This window comes from Athene cunicularia (assembly GCF_003259725.1).
Source record: "Athene cunicularia isolate RWA chromosome Z unlocalized genomic scaffold, athCun1 chrZ_part2, whole genome shotgun sequence".
Taxonomy (NCBI): Eukaryota; Metazoa; Chordata; class Aves; order Strigiformes; family Strigidae; genus Athene; species Athene cunicularia.
This window is the reverse complement of record NW_020799143.1, coordinates 7,631,924-7,650,853: the sequence shown is the minus strand read 5'-3', so window position 1 is coordinate 7,650,853 and position 18,930 is coordinate 7,631,924.

Sequence of the window (18,930 nt, the reverse complement as noted above, 5' to 3'; positions counted from 1 at the left end):
CATGAAGAATAACTACACTGAGATGCTTCTGCTGCTGCAAACTTCCTGTACTACTATGTGCTAGGATTTTGTTACTGGTTTTTTTTAATGTTTGTTTTCTGTGTTTGGAGTGTGGCAAGTTGGAATCTTGTCCAAGAAATGCCATGGAATTTGAGATAAAACAAACGGCATATAAAATGCTGTTTGGCTAGCAAATTTTCAGACAGGTTGAACCCTCCAGAGTTCAGAAACCAGTCTATAATAAAGAGGGGTAATGGGAGCACATCTATACAATTTGGAACACATCTATACAAATTCACATTTCATTTGAGGCAAAAAGCATAATTATAAAAAGTGGAGAATAGATTTACCTAAATTGCTGGGTAGCCAATTCAGATTCAGATTCAGATAAACTAACTTGCTTTGTCATTCATTCATCAGGTTTTAGTCTGCTGTAAAACTTGGCTTTGACTAGCTGAGCATCCATCCTCTTCTGATCATTCCAAATACCATATAGCTGGATAGATATTTCTGCAAAGGTTGCTGGATCCTTGCAACCCAGCACCCTAAGAGTTCGTGCTGTCAGGTTAAATCTGTACCAGAAAACACTATTATGTAAGAGCCACTCTTTAGTATATGTTTCTCACGTCCTCTTTCTTTGCTTGTCTTGTGTAGTTGATGAAATAATTTTGCATTGCCTCTGGTAGTTATGCTGTTAAAGTTTTCCTAGATTAAGATCTACCTCAATAATCACTTAGTTTAAAAACACAAGTTTAGCTCTCACAGTGCCTCCTCTTGTTATTTCTTTTATCCTACACTTTGCTTTTGCTACCATACTATGAATGTTAATCAATTGCTGATGAAGTTAACCTCCTTCATTACCTCTGATTATGAAACATTTACATGTCAAAAAATTCTTCAGCTTGTCTAGTGTGTGAAACTGGAATGGCCTTTGCTCTCTGTGTACTGTACTTCCAAGCACTCCCTGTTCACGAACAATTCAACAGCCCCCTTTATTCCCCATGGCGTTCACTGAAAGTGTGTGTAGGAGATGCATTTGTTCTGCCCCTTTTGCCTCCTCCACCTTTTCCTTCTCAGAGACACTTCACTGATTTTTATTCTGAGGTTATATTTTCACATTGCCAGAGTTCTTGTGTTCCTTCCAACATAAAGAACATCCATATAAACCCAGACAGTAATTTTCTTTATAAGTTCTCACTATATTAACACAAACCAACTTCACCTAAAGTATGTAGACTTAAGGAAAAACTAAAGGGAGAAAGTAGTGATATATGTAGCTTCCTGTAGATATACATCATTGCTTACAACAATTTGGTAGTATGACGACCTGTATATATAGTTAAAATTAAGACCATTTGTGATCTCACTCATGGGTCCTTATCAGGTTATACCAATGAGTAGTAATGTTACTGCTGGGGTCTCATGCATTAGTTTTTGGCCTAATTATCATTCCTATCTTAACCTGTGTTCTGCAAGCTGAACTGTAGAGACTTTATAGAATACAAAACACAGAAGATGATACTACTGTTTGAAATCTGAATTGCTTGCTCAAATAATCACAGAATACGGACTTCGTTTGATAAGAACAAATGTAAAGCAATAGTGGACACCTTGTTTGGGGTTGAGGAGGAGGAAGAGCTTCCTTCGCTTTGTAGTCCTGCCTTGCTTTGCCTGGAGAACTGGCACCAGAATCTCTTCATTGTACTTGGTGGTCTTCACCACTGTCATTCCACCATCTGTCCTTGACATACATCTGAGATTGAAGAATTACTCTGGAGAGCAGAGATGAAAACCCAGTGTTAGGGTGATCAGAGAGGAGAATTATTATATAAGCTTTCAGTGAACTACTATAGTTTACTATAAGTAAACTAAGTCCTTGTCCAGAAAAGGGTATGGTGACATCATGTTGCTGCATCTAAAAACTTTGTTAAATGATTCCTGTAATTCCAAGAAATACATGAAGCATGCTAGCAGTGCTAGACTGTTAAAGAAAGGCTACAGAAATAATTTTGAGGCTGGAAAACAGGCCTGAGAAGCTCAGTAATATTATCACAAAAAGCTGAGAGGCTTCATACTAAGGCAGAAAAGAGATGCCTTTAGGGAACTTAGAAAATAAAGAGGTAATGAGAATTGGTGACTTGAAATTTAAATTTGATAACTTCATTGTTAAAATAAGGTACAAATCTCTAGCAGGACAATTAAACATCTAAACAACCTATCAGAGAGGGTGGTAGACTTGCTATTGTTTGGCAAATTTATAAAAGATAACTTGTCTATAATGTTAATTTGAATTCTGTAGTGTGAATATATGGCTAAGACTTTGATTAAAGATTTTGATAGTAAATCCGGAAAACACAACAGACACAGATAATGTGCATTCAGTACACTGCTTCAGTAAACTGATTTATATACACATATATAGGTAATTTTAGGCTTCGTGCACATTTTAATAACATCTCAACAGTTTGCCAAGTTAATGTCAAAATATTCAAATGGCAGCAGCAAGCAACAGAAGTGCCACTCCTGTTTAACATCTTTATTGATGATCTAGACGAGGGAATCGAGTGCACCCTCAGTCAGTTTGCAGATGACCCCAAGTTGGGTGGGAGTGTTGATCTGCTCGAGGGTAGGGAGGCTCTGCAGAGAGACCTGGACAGGCTGGAGCCATGGGCTGAGGCCAACTGGAGGAGTTTCCATAAGGCCAAATGCCGGGGGCTGCCCTTGGGCCACAACAACCCCCAGCAGCGCTACAGGCTTGGGGAGGAGTGGCTGGAGAGCTGCCAGTCAGAGAGGGACCTGGTGGGGTTGACTGACAGCCGGCTGAACAGGAGCCAGCACTGTGTCCAGGTGGCCAAGAAGGCCAATGGCATCCTGGCTTGTGCCAGCAATAGCGTGGCCAGCAGGGACAGGGAAGGGATCTCACCCCTGTACTCGGCACTGGGGAGGCCGCATCTCGATTCCTGTGTTCAGTTTTGGGCCCCTTACTACAAAACTGGTGAAGGGCCTGTAGAATAAATCCTGTGAGATGCAATTGAAGGAGTTGGGACTGTTTAGTTTGAGGAAGAGGAGGCTGAGGTGAGACCTCATCGCCCTCTACAGCTCCCTGACAGGAGGGTGCAGAGAGCTGGGGATGAGTCTCTTTAACCAAGTAACAAGGGATGGGACAAGAGTCAATGGCCTCAAGTTTTACCAGGGAAGGTTTAGACTGGATATTAGGAAGCATTTATTTCCGGAACGGGTTGTTGGGCATTGGAATGGGCTGCCCAGGGAGGTGGTGGATTCCCCATCCCTGGAGGTGTTTAAGAGTCGGGTTGACTTAGTGCTGAGGGATCTGGTATAGTTGGGAACTGTCAGTGTTGGGGTAATGGCTGGACTAGGTGATCTTCAAGGTCTTTTCCAACCTAGATGATTCTGTGATTCATCATAAATGTTCGAGGCATCATTGACAGCACTCCATGACTCAAAGCACACACACAATCAAGCTTTGAGACAATCATTTGATTTTTCAGTCTCTCACAGGCCATCTCAAAAGAAGCTGGACTCCTATATTTAGAAAGCTGAAATGAACCTTGAATCAGTATTTTTGATTATATACTCCAAAATTTTCTACAAAAAGCCATTCTAACTGACACTGAAGTTTACAGTTATGGTACATTCATAATACAGAAATGGAAATAATAAATTTACATAGTTACCTGAGCTTTTCTAATAGCAATATGAAGGGCTTCTCATGGCAGCAGAGGCAGTTATGCTTGGGTTTACAGCAGCCACTTTGAAGAAAGCATTAAGGAAATTGAAAGAAGTAGCAGACAAAGAACAAAGGAATATCAATGAATGGGAAGCAGTGGCAGAATTAGCTAGGGACTTGTGTGACAGACTTTCTGGTTAAAGTATGAATCTTGGACCCTCACGGATTATATAGTCTTGACACCAACTGTGTCGATGCATTATGTTGATTACACCCAGAAAATGGTTGATGTCAGTGCTATCAAGAGCTCCAGTCTGTCCGCATGTCAATGACTGGTGGAGATCTCTCAGTCACAGAAGGGATTTGTGCAAAAACCTGTGGAGCTAAATTTATTTTCTCTGGAAATGTAAGGAAGGCAGGTCTCTGATGTTAAAGTAATATATCAACTGAAAAATGCCTTTTTGATTTTTTGTAGGCCTTTATGTAGAGGAAAAGGAGAACATGTAGGGGAACAGTCATGGATCAGGGCTAGTTTCTTTCATTCTGGCAAGAGTTAGAAATAATCTGCCCTTATACTTGTGGGCCATTTGCATACAAGTAGCAGATTTAGGAAAATGTTGGTCGATTCCAAGTTGGAGTAGAAATCAGGTTTTGTCACTTCTAAGTTAGAGCCTTAAATTGTAATTTCTGAGTCGGTTCTCTGCTTACAGAAATACAGAATATGTGAATATTTTGCAGAGCGAGAGAAGCCAGCTGTCTGGAAGCATGTGGGCTGACTGTTGAAGCAGGAGCAGCACATCGTCATGACTGTGAAGCCTCATTACCTAGCCACCTCTGCCCACTTCCTCTTGTGCCATAACTGCTCTACAGTACAAAGGAGCCTTGAAAAGGGCTTAGCTGCTCACAGAGCTGCTATGTTACCCTCTGCCATTCTCCTTCAGGTTATGATAGGGAGGATCTCAGCCTGAACAATTCTTTGTTAGTGTGCCAAGACATGTAATACATTAGCACTTGAAGATGAGGCAATCCCATCCACAAATGTAGGCTGGGCAATGAGCAGATTGAGAGCAACCCTGCAGAGAAGGACTTTGGAGTAGTAGTGGATGGAAAACTGAACATGAGCCAGTAATGTGTGCTCGCAGCCCAGAAAGGCAACTGTGTTCTGGGCTGCATTCAGAGAAGTGTGGCCAGCAGGTTGAGGGAGGTGATTCTCCCCCTCTACTCCGCTCTCGTGAGACCCCACCTGGAGTATTGCATCTAGCTCTGTGGCCCCCAGTATAAGAAGGATATGGACCTGCTCAAGCAGATCCAAAGGAGGGCCACAGGGATGATCAGGGGGTTGGAACACCTCCCTTATGAGGACAGGCTGAGAGAATTGGGGTTGTTCCACCTGGAGGAGGCTCTGGGAAGACCTTATAGCAGCCTTCCAGTACTTATAGGGGGCTGCAAGAAAGGTGGGGAGGGATGTTTTGTCAGGGAGTGTAGCGATAGGTTGAGGGGTAGCAGTTTTAAATTAAAAGAGGGTAGATTTAGATATAAGAAAGAAATTCCTTACTGTGAGGGTGTTGAGACATTGGAACTGGTTGTCCAGAAACTTGTCAATGCCTCCTCCCTGGAAGTGTTCAAGGCCAGGTTGGACACGGCTTTGAGCAACCTGATCTAGGGGAAAGTGTCCCTGCTTGCTGGAACTAGATGATCTTTAAGGTCCCTTCCAACCTTTTGCAGTATGTTTCTTTAATTACATACTGCCAGCTACTCAGACTGTGAGAAATACTATTTTTTAAATGCAAGAAATAATTACCTGAGAAAAATATTATTAAGATTTCTGGACATATCAGAAGAAAAGCCAAATGATGTTTTAATTTAACATTAGCCATTTGTTATAAAAGCTATGACCACAGTCAACTTGTTTGGTATTAATGCAAATGTCATATCTTCCCAGAGGAGACCCACTGAAATTCAGCTATAATTGATGTACCATTGCAGCAAAGTGTCGATGAAAGGTCATACTTTCTAGTGCTTGTTCTTTCAAAACAATTAAGCAATTAAATACTGCTTTATAACCTCTTCCTCAGTTAGATGCCATTCTGACAAAAAGATGCGTTCTTTATATCCTGTTATTCCTGTCAAATTATATACCCAGCCTTCAAAAAATTAACCTTTTTCTTTGTGTCACAAATGTCACATGTGAAAGGAAGTCATTGAAATTAACACCAATAATTCAGCCTACAAGTTTTTTAAGATGGCCTTACTATAAACTATCTATAACTTCTGAATGGGAGACAAGTTATATATACTATTTAAGACTCTGAAGTTGAGAACACTTTCTATGAATTATTGTGCACAGTTCTTATGCCAGAACTTGCTTTTGCATGAGTGTTTCTCTTTCTTTAGCTTTGTAACATCCTTTACTTAAGTATTATAAGCCAGTTATTTATTTCTAGTTTATCTATATCTTAGCTGTTGACATCTGTTTCTATGTTTAGACAGGATGTGAGTGTTTTGAAAATGGTGTAAACTGTTTTTTGCTTTAGTGCAGGGAGTTTTGGAAGTGATGGTACAAGTCTAACAACCACCTTTTTAATTTTATTTTATTCACAGTGGACAATTTTTGTTTTGAGTGTAGGGTCTTTTATATATCCTTGGAAACATGGTTGTTTTGTTGCCTGCTATGCAGATATGTTGCCTGTCATACAGCTGTGGTTGAATGGAAAAATTTCTTACAGCACAATCAGAACATTACAGGAGAAAAAAAAATGCAAATTCCCACTGAGAGCTATGTGGCATATTACTATGATGGAGCAGGACCAAGCTGTCAATGAAAAAGCTTCTGTATTCACCAAATTGAGGCAGAAGGTATCGGCCTTGAGAGAAGACTGCTCAGCACAAGAACGGTGGATCAGCTGGAAAACTGTTGATGGAGCAATAACCACAGCTCTTGAACTATTTATTCACTGAAGCAGTTTTGTGATTTCTTAGCACGTAATCATTCTGAATGACTAACAGACCTCATAGATTTGAAATCACTAGACTGTGCTATTCTATGAGGGGTCTCGGCATACCTTGTACATTATTCTAAAAATAAATAAATGCACATATAATAATTCATAGGCTTACATTTTTCTTCAGTGGTATTTTACCATGGGCCATTTTTCTTTTTTAGCATTCTGTCCCATATGTATGAAATGTGTTTCTGTCTGGACCTGGAAGTCAAAAATTGTCACTGGAGAGGTTTAGTGCAGTAGACAAATATGAAAGCCTAGGGCTTCCCCTAGGCAATTTATTATGGTTGAGGAAGACCCTTTAGTATGAAGAATTTCTAACTGCATAAATTTTACTAGGCCACAGCTTGAATTTGCAAGTGAAGACAGGAAGTCAGAAGTGATTCCCTGCAGCACTTTTTCTGCCTGCAGAAGTGCTAGCTCCAGTCCTCTCTGTTTCTGTCCCTGTGTTGGCAAGGATGTCCATGCAGTTGGATATCTATGCCCAGCATCCATAGGAATATCTAACTGGGAGAGTACTGGCAGAAGCATGCTCTTCAGAAACATGAAACTTTTCAGCTGAGCCATCAGTGTGCTAGGACTTTACTAGCAGAATAAGGTCTATAATTAAAGGATACCTGACTCAGTAATGGATAAAATTTGTCTAGAGTTGAAACATCTTTGCAAAATTAAGCTAATTTGAGATGAACATATAGATGTGTTGAAAATATTTTTTAATATAATGATGCATGGAGAACAGACTCTTTCCCCAGAGTCATTCACTGAACATCCAGACTAATCTGAGATTTAGACGCAGGTTTTAAGATTAAGGCTATCAGTTTTACTCTTCACCCTGGGTTATCCATAATTTGGGTACTGATATTTGACTAGTTTATTAAACTGCTTCTTTTCTTTCTGAATGAGCAAATAGCAGGGACTGGACATCTAGATTTTCCTCTCTGTCTCCTAAACATGTATCCCTTTGTTCCCACCTATTTTTGCAGCTAGATCCAGTGTTGTGTAGTTAATGGTTCAGATTAATTTAAATTATCCATCTCTTCTGAAGGATAAAGAGGATGTTGAAATAATCTGCAGGACACAGACCCAGATAAACTGCAACAGCTCTTCTGTTTTTGTATCTAGGCTAAACTATGGCTCAATCTGGTCACAGAAATAGAATTTAATCTACTGCTACAACACTTTATGTAACTTCTAATTTTTGTTCATGTTGAAACTCAGACTTCTGAATTTTAGTGTTTGTCACTTCAGAAACACTTATATGGTGTTTATTAGAGTACACATCTTAAAATATAATAAATAACTCATTATATATAAAAAAATCACCTTATTTATAGTACCTGTCCAGTCAGCGACACTGCTCGGGCTAAGGTATGATTCACCACAAGTAATACGATGAGAAATCTTCCTCAAGGCTTTTAGTTCTTTCAGGACACCAGATGTCCTGCTTTCAGCTGGGATAGAGTTAACTTTCCTTGGGCTGAAAGGGACAACAGCTGAAGAGCTGGTTCCCTGTTGATCATTGGATAATTCCATGTTATGTGACATCAAGCTCAGCACATAGGAGGGTGTGTGCTTGCTCACAGCTTGTTTCAGTTTCAGCTTCCCAGTTAGCATGGCAGGATTTCTGGGGCATTTGGGATCGCTACTGGGGGAGGGTTGCATACCAGTTGTGGGTCAGTGAGCCACTGCTGCGTTTTACCCCTTTGGACTTCCTATTGTTACTGTTTTTTTGTTGCTATTGCTACATTTTTTTTTTTTAAATTCAATTTACAAATTTCCTTTTTTTTGTCCCTCCCCTATTTCACTGGGAGAGAGGGGAAGTAAATGACTGGCCATGTGGTGACTGGCTACCAGTTGAGTTCAAACCATGCCACCAGACAATCACATTTCTTTCCCCGGCTGCTTAAGCTTTGATCTTGCAAATCAGTATGTAAGCCATGGCAGGAAGTCTGGGTGGACAGATTTGGTGGTTAACCACTTCCAGGTTGGCTGAATTAAAGCTTTGTATGCTCAAAATATTAAGCAATGGATGTAGTCCATTGTACAAAGGTTCATAAACCTCAAAATGTATGTGCCCTCTCACCTGATGCCATTGTTACATTATATTTGTGATGAGGATCACCTTTCCACCTTGTCCTGTTTATCAGTGTTGACTGGGGATGCAGATGCCTGAGACCTTGCCTTTTTTATGAGGTAACAGGGTGTTGATTCTGTTGATCTTAGCAAAACAGAATAGAGTTGTTTCTGTCATAGTTAATATATTACCTCATTTGGCTGTCTTTACCGGACCTAAATTTGTAAATTCACCTTCTCAAGGTGTGCACAACGACCACTTGCAGCAGTGGGTGCTGGACATATGAAAACCTTTTTGATGCTTAATAAGGTGCCTTTGTGGGTAGTGAGGTAGCAGCCAGACTTGAAAAGCCTTAAGCCCCATTATGGGCACTTATATCCTGCATTCAAAAATCTGTTTTTCTGCACATGCATAAAAGCTGCTAATTGCTTCTGCTAGTCTGCTAGTAAGAGTTGTTTTACATATAGGCTTATTTTATAATTTAAATCCATTTTCAACTCTGTTTTAGAGCTTTTTCTGTTCCTAGATGTTTCAGATGGAGTTACTACTGGGAAGAAATTATTTTCTTCATCAAACACCTATTTTCCTGATGTGTTTCCTTCATTATATTCTGAGAGTTAATTTTACTTCAACAGAGACATTTGTCTCAGTGAGATGTGAATTTTGAAGACTTCGGACCATTTATCTGCCCACAGGAGACAAGTGTAACTTGCAGGCACTAGTCTGCAAGAGGCTGATGGTGGAGATGAAGCAGACACCACTCTCCTGATTGCTCTTCCTGGTTATCAGGAACACACAGGTTGTCCTAGATGTCATGTAGCACCTGTGTCAACATGTATTATGTTGATTCTGAATTTAACTCGGATTTATTTGCATTTTTAACAATCCAAGAAAAAGGAAGAGTGCCTAACTGAGCGAGAACTGTCTATACTGCACCTGAGAGTAAAATTGGAAAGTGATTTAATCCCTTCTAGGTTAGCACCTCTTCCTTTCCTGTGGGACCTACTTTATTTGGTACATCTCTTTGTGGAGTCTAAATCTGCTTTAGGAAGCATGGAGGCAAAGTGTGAGTGTGTCTGCCTGCTTTTATAGCTCCACAGGGACTGGAAGTGACCTCAGTGACAAAGATGGTTTTGAAGGAAATATACGAACTATATGCAGTGTCTTCTATTATGCTGCTGTAAAACAAAGATGGCATTATGGGTATGTGAGACTTCTGATTTTTCCCTTTATTTATTTGAACTTTTCTGGTTTTGCGTGATAGCTCACTGCTCAATTCCTGGGATTGCAACCTGGAGACATGAACATAAAATGGTACTAAATGGGAATTATAGCTTCATATATTCTCTTTCACATACTTAACATGTCAATTTTGCAGATGCATGAAGAGTAGGTCAGTGGAGAATACCTGAAGAATGTAAAATTTTTCATGTGTATCTCTAGTTGGGAACTGGAGAGCTGTAGGACTGTTTTCTACTGATAAAACAAGCAAACAAGTTTGACTTTCAGGGCTTTCAGCAACTATTAATGTGAGGACAGTGCTTTGAATTGCATGTGTTGCTCTCAGGTAGCTCTGAACTCAGATAAAAGGCAAACTTTTACATGGAAGAAATCTGGAGCTTGTTTGTAGTTAACTACCTAATAATAAATTGTTGGGGGGAGAAAAGTAGGCTGCAGGCTTTCAGCTGCTTGCAAACATTTTATCTAAAATGTTTTTCCTAAGTTTTTGATGATTAGTGTAGGCTGAGAGGCAATCTGTGAAATTTAAAAGGCTTTTAAGCTTTAAAACTCTTAATGTGTAAGTTTCACAGAGGTCTTGGCTAACCTAACCCACTTGTTCCCTCTACTTTACACCTTTTGATTAGCAGCACCTTCTCAAAAAATTTTTGTAGACTTACCCAATTGTATGTAAATTAGAGGACTGTTTTGATGTCAGCTATAAACAACAAAAAAATAGTTGCAAGGGACAGAACTTCAGTTTTCACTCAGGATGTTCTGCTTGGGGAGACTATCCATCTGCATATCTATCAAAGGACCTAACAAATCCTCTTTGTAAGAAGCCCAGATGTGTTGTGGACAGGAGCCAGGTTCCAGTGGGGCAGTGTTTGGGTATTAAAACTTTAGCTCACAGGGGCTGAGTGTTTACTGGTTCCTGGGGTACATTAGTAGAATTAGGCGCATGTCAGAGCTATTTCAGTTCCTTTTTCACCTGTGTCTAATGACATTTTAAGTTTATTGTAACTGAACTGGGAAATAGTTATAGAACTTTGCAAAGTATCTTCTTTTTCTCTTTTTCCTCCCAACTCTCACTTCAATTAAACTAGTCTATTTTACATGGTTTATTGTCCAGTTTGCTTGCTTTATGGTATTCTTGAACTGCAGTGGAGTGTCTAGCTGGAAAAAAGAAATTGTTAATAAAAGACATGGAGTTAAACATTAATTACCATCAGACTGAAATTCAAGAGTTAATGGTCATTGTATGTGCAGAGAAAATGTGTGAGGTTTTTTGCATATCAGAATATAATAAGTTATTGTTTTTCTACAATACTTGGAAATGAAATATAGTTAGAAGTCTCAGGTGCCATGAAAAATGCATCTAACAACTTTTAGAGCACTGACTATTACTTTTAAGAATATTTGATTTAACTTACTTGATAACTTTGCTATGCTGTCATGTAATTAACAAGGTCATTAAAAGACAAATGACTGAGTCACTTATGAAATGCTTGAAAACTATTAGGGAGGAATAGGGAAAATGAGTTTCAATGGAAACCAGAGTTTTCTGGCAGTTGTGTTGGCATTTATCACACACACTCTAAACTAGCAATAAATTTTTATTTTGTAGGTCTTCAAAAATATTTATTCACCTGGCATAGGACTATTTATGTAAAAAATACATAAAATATCAAAACAGTGGTTTAAGAAAAAAGATCAAATAGTTGAAGGAGAAGCCAGTAGACATAACATGCAGTGTGTCTACCAAGACGGTGATCTGTCTTTGACAGTGTTTTAAAATGTGCTGATCTGAAGCCAAAGTCTATCTAATGGTTCATGCATCATTTAGGAAATATCAGAAAAATTCTTCAGATGCTGTTGTCAATACAGACTTTTTTTACAGACTCCAGAATATCACCATGGTTGTCAAGATTTGGAGAATAACAAAATACAGCTTCCTCAAGATTCAGGACCTAGACTTCAATGCATGAAATTTACCATGCACCATTCTTTCTGCAGCAGCATGATTAGGACATTCATGGCTGTACTTTTAGCTACTGACTACAGGTTGATTGTGATAGTGCACCATCTAGTAAAATTAATAGTAGGATAAAAGTATTTTTACTAATCACTTTTTTTCAAACTCTGTTGCATTTCAAACTTTTAATCTTTGTTGCTTTGGCAACGAAACAGTGGACTCAGTTGAGAAAGCTGGAACTTTTGAATGAGCTGCATTTCTTAGCTGTAGTTGATTATATAAACCTAGTAGTTCATTCAGTTGTGGAAGATACTGAAGAAGAAGTTGAGAGACTCTGAATTCCTTCAGACTCCTGAAATCAGGGGATCAGCTTAGGTTTTGTAATTCAATGACTAGGTCAGCCTGGAAAAATACAGTATTGATCCTTCATAGGTAGACAGACTAACAAATGAACATTTGACTTGAGGAAGTTAAATCAAAATCTCTGTGCTGAGAAAGGCCTACCTTGCAGAATATTGCATGTCATTTCTATGTGTTGGCTTTGCAGTTTTGAGTAAAATGCTGTAGGTGATGGAGAGTCTTCCATGAGGCCCAGTAGCCATCATGCTACTTGCTTCAGCAATTTGATCACTTTGAGGCATATCAATATTGGGATGCAATGTCCTTCTGGAAAGACATTGTTTAGGAAGAGGAATTTAAATTTCTCTTCAGAATAGATAGAAAGGTCCTGCTGTTTTGTGGAATGGGACCTGTACATTTGTAATCAGAAACAGTGATGTGCAAGTGATATACAGGAGAATGGTGATGAGTGTCTTAGAGTATGACTGAAGATCCAAAGGCATCAGTTCCTTGCCACTATTTTTGCCCTCCAGATTATGCTAAAACACAAATATGATGGACATGATTCAAACCAGTGAAGAAAACTGTCTCTCCCTTGTAAAGCGAGATATATGTGTGTATATATATATGTGTGTGTGTGTGTATGTATGTATGTGGGTGGTGGTAACCAATTAAAAAAAGCAGTGTGCAGCAAGTGTTGAGAAAGACAACACATACATACAGTTAAAAAGAACGAGCTATCATTAGTCAGATCCTATGTGAAATGGAGTTGATAACATAAATTTTCTGTACCTTAGATTGCTATCTTCTTTTGAAATACATTCCCCTCTTTCCCCAGAAAAAATCATGAAATATTCATCACTAAAGAGGCAGTATGAAGGGGACAAGGAGGTATGATGAAAAGGTGCAACTGGTAGCATTATTGCTGTGGGGAAGAATATAAAAAGACTGGGTGTGAGATCAGAGTTAAGTCCCTTATCTTCTGAGGTGACAGCCTGCTGAAAAAGATGTTATTTATTTTATGAAATATTAAATAACTGCTCTCCAGAAAGATCACTCTTGTCTGTTGTGTACGAGGGGGAGGGAGAGGTATAAAGCCCTGATGATTTATGCTAGGAACTTCACTGGGTCTGATTATCTGAAAGATCCTTCTGCATCGTTTCTGGGAATTCCTAAAGGTGCACTTCCTACTGGTACTTCATACAAAAATAATTTTTGTCTTTTTTTTTCCATTTGAATGGTATCTCAAGTCTAACATGGAGGACAAGCATCAAAGAATAACCAGGCAAATAAGTACTTTAAATGTGGTTAAGTAAATCAACTATGCTAAGCTATAGATATTTCTTAGACATTTTGTTAAGAACATACAGTTGTTTAAAGCATGCATCTGCTTATGCAGTCTTTAATACAGCATATATTAGTGTTCAATTGTTTATATCATTGACACTGTACCTGTCACAAGGCAGAAAAGTGACTATGGTGGCCAGTACTGAGCACTGGTGCTTCAGTGGAAGAGTCCATTTGGCCAGAGGGAAGGAAAGCCTGCCATTTCTCCAAATTGATCCTCTTTAGCAGGCAGCACCGGTTAGAGAAAAAAAAAATCTCCACATATGATGTGTATCAGTGTCACCAAAATGGGATAAAATAATTTGTTGACACCAATGTGATGTAGATAAGCAGACACTCCTTTATTAACGGCCAGGTGCGCAGAGGAGTCATCTCACCAACAACACATGCCTAACTCACGTAGCATGCTATTAATAAAGGATACAGTAATATATAATAAACAAGTTCTCATACATAAACGTAATAATTCCCGTAACTAATTTTCTTATTCCCACCTCTTTCCAGTCATGTGCAGTTGAGTCCTAAAATGAGTCGAGGGGCTGCTTTTGTGACCACCGCAGACTACTGACCTAAAAGAAAGACCCTCCAATGCCCTTGACTCAAGGATTTTGGCTCCCATTGCTATTTTAATATGCTTCAAGGTCCTTTCACAATGTAACTTTTAGAACACCTGATCTACAGGGCAATAAATTGTCCCTACCAAACAGCCTAACAATGGAACGTCATCATGAGTCTTGATCTTTGAATAGATACCTGATTAGTGATTATTACCGGCCTTTGGGGCCTTAGCCTGGGACTTTACAAAGGACTTTGTAGCAGCATAACTGGTTGTATGGTTATTCTAATTCATTCCTTACTTAAATCCAAATCCCCAAAAATCATTAAAATCAGCTCAAATTATTAACAGATCAGTAACATCAGCAGAATCTTCTTCCAGCCAGGGTTCACAGTGAGATATACAAAATGCTTTCTCTGTTCCCTTCCTCCTCTCAGCTTCCTGCCTGAAACATGAATGCACCTTATCCTCTTCTGCTGTGGCTATGCTCAACTCTGCTGCTATAAAAAGAAATACTGAGACTTGTCTTGGTTACCCTAGATAGCTGTATATGCTAGAATGGGTGAAGCTAATTCTCACCACAGGCATCAGAAGCCAGGAGGGATTACTGATGTCATTTTATAGCTGGAGAAAAAGAGACAGAAAGGTTGAAATACTTTATTCAAGGCCAAAAATTAGTCAGAGAGGAGATGAAAGGCCTTTGGAAGCTCCTGTCCTCCTTAAAGGTAGTTAGAGAAAATTTTTTGCAATGCAAACTCTTCAAAGTGCTGTCTTTTTCCTTCCATCTGAGGTGAAGTTTGCTCCAGGATGTTGACTGCTGTCTGCTGGGCTGAGAAGGATCCACGTGTCTGGGATAATGAAGACTCAGGTTGAATTTCTTTACCACCTCTTTTGAGTCAGGATCCTGAATACTCCATGTTACTGTCCCATCTCGTTGTTTTGTTTTGTTTTGTTCTTCTCCATTTTGTATGAAATTGAACCAGAGATATGTTGTCTGACTCCCTCATGCTCAAGCCACTGAGCCAGAGACATGAGATTATACCCCTGCTCTGGATCATGTAGATGTGAGTTTTGAACACAAGTGCATCACATTCCAAGAGACTTCCCAGTTAAAGGGTTATTCTGAGGTGCAGCAACTGCTTGTGAAAATGTTCTGGAAGGATTTTCTTTCTTCTATGCTGAACTGAGGTTTTTAGCAATAGCTGGAGTGGAGCTCTAGAAATGCCTTCTGGGAGGAGAAGCTGGACCATGAAGTTCATCTCTCTCAGAGTTCTGCTCTTAAACAGTAACAAGACACTCCAATACTGTATTTTTATGAGCATGCCTTTTGAAACATACCTTAATATGGAAATATTCCTTGTCTTTCTGGCCACAAAGCATAAAAAAATCAAGTTATGTAGTTTGGTATTTGTTTTATTATTTTTTTTAAAATAAAAATACCACAAAAAACAAACACAAAAAAACCCACCCCAACACTGCTGTGTCTCCCATGAGTTTTCAGATATGTTTAGAAGCTTATTGAAATGTCTGCAGGGGTAAAATGTACTTTTCAATACCTTCAATATTGAATGTACCTAAGTAGCAATTTAAAATGCATTGAAATTTTTAAAAGCTTTATTTAAAACTTTGTAGAACTTTGTTTTGACACTGTCTCAGTCTGTGGCTGCATCAGCTTGATTCTCCCAAGTGTTTCATGCTACAGGGCGTTTGACAAGATAATTGTATTTCACAGTGCCTTCTAGGGACCTCTGTGAACAGGGACAGCATGTTGAACTCTCTAGAAAGCCACAAACCTCCAAATTATTAAAAAGAAAAAAAAGAAAAAAAAAGGAAAAACTATTGATATTGCAGTACCAGAGTAACTCCACAGAAACACCTACATAAGATAGAGAAGAATATGACACCTCCAGGGATGGGGACTCCACCACCTTCCTGGGCAGCCCATTCCAATGCCCAACAACCTCTTCTGGAAAGAAGTGGTTCCTTTCTGTAATGAGGGGCCCAAAACTGAACACAGGAATCGAGGGGCGGCCTCACCAGTGCCGGGTACAGGGGTCAGATCCCTTCCCTGTCCCTGCTGGCCACACTATTGCTGACACAAGCCAGGATGCCATTGGCCTTCTTGGCCCCCTGGGCACACTGCTGGCTCCTGTTCAGCTGGCTGTCAATCACCCCCCCCAGGTCCCTCTCTGACTGGCAGCTCTCCAGCCACTCCTCCCCAAGCCTGTAGCGCTGCTGGGGGTTGTTGTGGCCCAAGGGCAGCCCCCGGCATTTGGCCTTATGGAAACTCCTCCAGTTGGCCTCAGCCCATGGCTCCAGCCTGTCCAGGTCTCTCTGCAGAGCCTCCCTACCCTCGAGCAGATCAACACTCCCACCCAACTTGGGGTCATCTGCAAACTGACTGAGGGTGCACTCGATCCCCTCGTCTAGATCATCAATAAAGATGTTAAACAGGAGTGGCCCCAAAACCCAGCCCTGGGGGACACCACTCGTGACCGGCCGCCAACTGGATTTAACTCCGTTCACCACAACTCTTTGGGCCCGGACATCCAGACAGTTTTTTTACCCAGCAAAGCGTGTGCCCATCCAAGCCTCGAGCAGTTAGTGGGAAACGGTGCCAAAGGCCTTATTGAAGTCAAGGCAGACAACATCCACAGCCTTTCCCTCATCCGATAAGTAGGTTGCTCTGTCATAGAAGGAGATCAGGTTTGTCAGGCAGGACCTGCCTTTCATAAACCCATGCTGACTGGGCCTGAGCATCTGGTTGTCCTTCATGTGCTGTGTGATGGTACTCAGGATGAGCTGCTCCATCAGATTCTCGGGCACTGACATCAAGCTGACATGCCTCTAATTTCCCAGATCAACCTTCTGACCCTTCTTATAGATGGGCATCACATTGGCCAATTTCCAATTTGTTTGGGACCTCCCCGGTCAGCCAGGACTGCTGGTAAATGATGGAAAGCAGCTTGGCGAGCACCCCAGCCAGCTCCTTCAGCACCCTCAGGTGTATCCCATCTGGTCCTATAGACCTGTGTGTTTCTGTGTGATGCAGCAGGTCACTGACTGTCTCCTCCTGGATTGTGGGGGGTGTCATTTTCCCACTCTCTGTCTTCCTGCTGAGGAGGCTGGATTCCCTCAGTACAACCAGTCTTGTTATTAAAGACTGTGTCAAAGAAGACATTAAGCACCTCAGCCTTTTCCTCATCACTTGTTACCATGTTTTCTCCTGTGTCTAGAAGGGGATGGAGGCTCTCCCTGATTTTTATTTTCTTGTTGACATACAGAAACATTTGTTGTTGTCCTTGATTGCCAAAGCAAGATTATTTTCCAGCTGGGCTTTAGATCTCCTGATTTCTGCCCTGCATAGCCTCACAGCATCTCTGTAATCATTGAGTCACTGGCTCCTTCTTCCAAAGGCTGTAAATTCTCCTTTCCTCCCTGAGTTGCAGCCAAGGCTCCCTGTTCAGCCAGGGTGATCTTCTCTGGCGTCGGATTCTCTTACAGCACCTGGGCACCGCCTGCTCCTGTGCCATTAACACTTCCTTCTTAAAGAGCGCCCAGCCTTCCTGGGCCCCTACACCCTTCAGGAGAGTCTCCCAAGGGATCCTTTCAAGCAGGTGCCTAAACAAGACAAAGTCAGCCTTTGGAAGTCCAGGATGTCAGTTCTGCTGCCTCCTCTCCTGTCCTCTCTAAGGCTAAAAGCAAGTCCAGCTAGATGAGGCTGAACTCTCCTTTCCTTTTTTGAAAATCTGTGCTCTCGTTTTCCTTTTCCCATGTCTATAACATATGCCGCCTTGTGTGCTTTGATTGTTTCTGAAAAAACCTTGCAGTGTGGGCAAGGAGGGAGTTGTGATCCCACCCTGTCCACATGTCCCAGGTCAAGTAATGTCTAAAGATTGCAGTATTTACCTGCCAGACTACAAATACAGCTGTAAAGCAACAGAAAAGGCACACTCATATGCTAATGTAGAAGTTCAGAAAAGCCCAAGCTACTTCAGCTTCCTACTTAATCTTAATCTTCACATGAATGGCTTTCTTCCTTCCAAAAATCCCATTTAAGCAAGGGCAGAAGAATTCAGCTGCTTTTCCTTTCCTTTCCTTTCCTTTCCTTTCCTTTCCTTTCCTTTCCTTTCCTTTCCTTTCCTTTCCTTTCCTTTCCTTTCCTTCTGTTTCCTTTCCTTTCCTTTCCTTTCCTTTCCTTTCCTTTCCTTTCCTTTCCTTTCCTTTCCTTTCCTTTCCTTTCCTTTCCTTTCCTTTCCTTTCCTTTCCTTTCCTTTCCTTTCCTTTCCTTTCCTTTCCTTTCCTTTCCTTTCCTTTCCTTTCCTTTCCTTTCCTTTCCTTTCCTTTCCTTTCCTTTCCTTTCCTTTCCTTTCCTTTCCTTTCCTTTCCTTTCCTTTCCTTTCCTTTCCTTTCCTTTCCTTTCCTTTCCTTTCCTTTCCTTTCCTTTCCTTTCCTTTCCTTTCCTTTCCTTTCCTTTCCTTTCCTTTCCTTTCCTTTCCTTTCCTTTCCTTTCCTTTCCTTTCCTTTCCTTTCCTTTCCTTTCCTTTCCTTTCCTTTCCTTTCCTTTCCTTTCCTTTCCTTTCCTTTCCTTTCCTTTCCTTTCCTTTCCTTTCCTTTCCTTTCCTTTCCTTTCCTTTCCTTTCCTTTCCTTTCCTTTCCTTTCCTTTCCTTTCCTTTCCTTTCCTTTCCTTTCCTTTCCTTTCCTTTCCTTTCCTTTCCTTTCCTTTCCTT